This window comes from Hibiscus syriacus, unplaced genomic scaffold, assembly GCF_006381635.1.
Source record: "Hibiscus syriacus cultivar Baekdansim isolate YM2019G1 unplaced genomic scaffold, ASM638163v2 tig00001644_pilon, whole genome shotgun sequence".
Taxonomy (NCBI): Eukaryota; Viridiplantae; Streptophyta; class Magnoliopsida; order Malvales; family Malvaceae; genus Hibiscus; species Hibiscus syriacus.
Genome location: NW_024061878.1, coordinates 3,904,038 through 3,907,348, shown reverse-complemented (window position 1 = coordinate 3,907,348; position 3,311 = coordinate 3,904,038). Strand labels below are relative to the sequence as shown.

The 3,311-nt window shown below is 35.1% G+C and overlaps 1 pseudogene; it reads right to left on the bottom strand.

Annotated features, from left to right (window-relative positions):
- Nucleotides 1–305: 305 nt before the first annotated feature.
- LOC120130159 lies at nucleotides 306–3,095 on the bottom strand (annotated as a pseudogene).
- Nucleotides 3,096–3,311: the final 216 nt, after the last annotated feature.

The following is a 3,311-nucleotide window of genomic DNA, read 5'->3' as shown; positions in this document are numbered from 1 at the left end:
GCGGCCAAAAACCTCTAGATCATCTGAAGGCACAAGTAGATATTTGGTTTGGTACTATAATTAGTTTGGATTGTGACCATACTGTTCGTTACTAAACTAATGCACTGGAAAACTCATTCATATATGTCTGCTGCAGAAGTCAATGTATTAAAATTTTGGCCACATATGGGATGGATTAAAATTTTAGGGTTGTTGAATGATGGGTTGGATTAAAATATGACCCGATCCATGTTGTTGTCATCCCTAATCTCTTCCCCTAATCTTAAAGAAAAGTTCTAGAGAATTGAGTGAGATAAAAATTGCAATCATACCAGAGGGCCTTCAGGGTCACTAAGAAGCGTGTCCCATATGTGGAGACTGTCCGCAAAGTTAAATTCCTATGTCAAGAGCAAAGTAATCCACCTGAATGTGTAAATCTGGGGGTTGACTGTGTGATATTTAAACACAACAATTAACATTCAAGCCCAACTAATTACCTTGACAAGCTGCAGAAAACGACAAAGGTGAAAGTGTTAAAAATTTTGCAGGTAAGAGGCAAACATGAGTCAAGAAATAAAAGATGTTTAAATTTTGCAACGATATCTTACTTTAGTTGTGATCTCTAGATGACGCCAAACCTCTTCATCATGTTCCTTCAGAAGCTATGACAGCCTAGAAATTGTGGAACGAATTCCCACATTGCTGTTGTCAAGTTGCTGGTAGAAATGATCAAGAAATCCACTCAATAACTCAACAAAACAAAAGAATGTATTGGCTTCGGAAGCAGCATGCAAAACTTAAAATATGGAAAATGTTAAAGAAGATAACCAATACTTTGATCATAAATCATGATAATAAAGAAACTATAATCTATGTTATTCTTACTAAAATTGTAATTGGTCTATGGCTATATGTTGGCATAGATACTCCATATTTGGTGCAAATGATATATATATATATATATATATATATATGTCCGCCAAGTTGATAATAATTATGATTAATGAACATTACCGTACTGTTTTCAAAAGTTGTAATCTATTTGAAAGTTACTATTTTTGTTTAAACTTTTTGGGTATCTTGGGGCAAGAAAAAGGATGGATTTGATGCAATAGAGTTTCAAACAGAAACAAGAAAATCATGGAAACCTCCTTTCATATTCAATACATGAAAATCAAAACAATCGCATGTTAGAGATTTAATAAAAAAGAACTGGGTGGGGACAATAATGAGATCTTACCGCCATTTTTGCATCAGGGTCATTCTTGAATATATAAAATAGAGGTGCCAAGATTTCATTCATTCCTTAAACATATCTTATTCCCAGATTTAAATTGGCAAATACGATTAATATGTTTCTCATTGCATCCTGAACAAGCAATATGCATGTAAGTCTGGAAATTATTCAATCCATATCTAAACTTAAGTCCAAAGGGGTGAAACACTAAATTCACATGAAATAATAAAAGAAAAGAAGAAGATGGTTACCTGATTAGATTTTGCAAGCTGCGAGTCCCCAGAGAAAAAGTGCATGTCTGGATGAGTGTGCATCACATCTCGGTCAATCTGTTCTATGATTTTTAACTCCTACAAATAACCTCGTCCCCAAAATAAAAAATAAAGAATAAAGTTTTGATATCCATAAGCACTCCATTCATAGATTCTATTAAAATCTAAAAATCATAATTCCCTTGCATTGCTGTCACATATATTCTAGTGTTTTGAACTAAGACTCCACGTATGCTCAACTAAGCATTGATGGAAACCGACTTGGCTGAATTGCATGGACTATGTAATTTCCCCCCCTCCTTTAACTGAGGTTAAGGCTTGCATTAATAGGAAGCTTAGATGCTGCAGTTTTTCCTACTATATTGCCAAACAACATCAACATAATAAATATTAAACCCTAATCTCTAAGAAATTATGGAAAGATTCAATACGAAAGAAATTATTATTGGTAAATTAAAGATAGATACAACAAGGCATAATATTCTCCAAGGATGCATGTAGTGCAAAATGCTTCAGGAATAGCTAACATGAAAACTACTAGGCTAGCTCATGTTTTAAAACTTAATCAATTCATACAAGATTAACCAAGTTTTTTACAATGTTATATTTAACACATTCAGACATTAAAGTTTAAAAACACATGTAATGATGTACGGCTTCCAAAAATTTATTTTTCAGACCAACCTAAGAAGGTACCTGGAAGAATTGGTTCCAGACATTGCTTTTCCCAAGGCTCAAATAATGCTCTCCGTGAGTTATATGTGATCTTGAAAGCAGACCCTTGCTCTAAGAGTTTGATTCATCATTGTCACAAGCCATAGACTTCTCCAACCTCCTTGTGATTTTTGACTGACTAGCCACAAAAACATTCAAAAACCCCAAATCTCTTACAGGAACAAAATGAAGTGAAAGACGACAACCACAAAAGATAACACTACTTTTCAGGACAATAATGCCGAAAAAGAAATAAACTCATGCGAAGTCATTATATTATTAGGAGAGAAAAACAATGTACAGCCAACAAGAGTTGGATAAGCCTCACTTTTCTCTTACAAAATATTAGTTACATGTTCTAGCTCTCTGCTAATATCAGTTTCTTTCATTACTTATTCACTTAATACTTTATAGATGATGTTGGAAGTCTACATTAGAATTAAGCAAAGCAACTAATCGTATCACACTTACTCGCAACTAGAACATCCACAGAATGAATGTCATAGTTGCGTACTGAGTCATATACACTATTTTATCAAGCCAAAGGTAAATAAAATGACTTACAGGATTCATCAAGAGCTCTTCCTTAAAATACTTGTACTGAGAACTTTTCTTAGCTAATTCTGACGACCACTGCCCACGTTCAGGTGGTAAATACCCCAACAACAACTACCACAATAACCAAACAATACAGTCTTCAGTATTAATTAAAAATAATCACATTTTTCGAGGAATTTCCACATCTTTCAAATTTTCAGCAAGCAAACAGTATAAAGGGAAAGGGAAAAAACTACCTTGCACACAGTAGATCTAATCCCTGCACCATCAGGAATCCCCTGCGACGCGAACCTCTGCAGTTCCCACATATTTATCACCTTCTTAGAAAACTGAAAAGAATGGAAATTAGAAACAAAAAAGAATGAAGTAAAAGAAGAAGAGAATCACCTAATCAAAGAGAATCGAGAGGAGGAGGCACTGGAGCCGAAGGCTGAGGAGTTGGCTCGGAAAAGACGGCGGAATCGGTGGTGGCGGCGGTGGTTGGAGAATGAGACTAGATGTGCAAGCGATCGTCTGCGAGAGTTGTGGACCAGAGTGAACTGATTATCGAG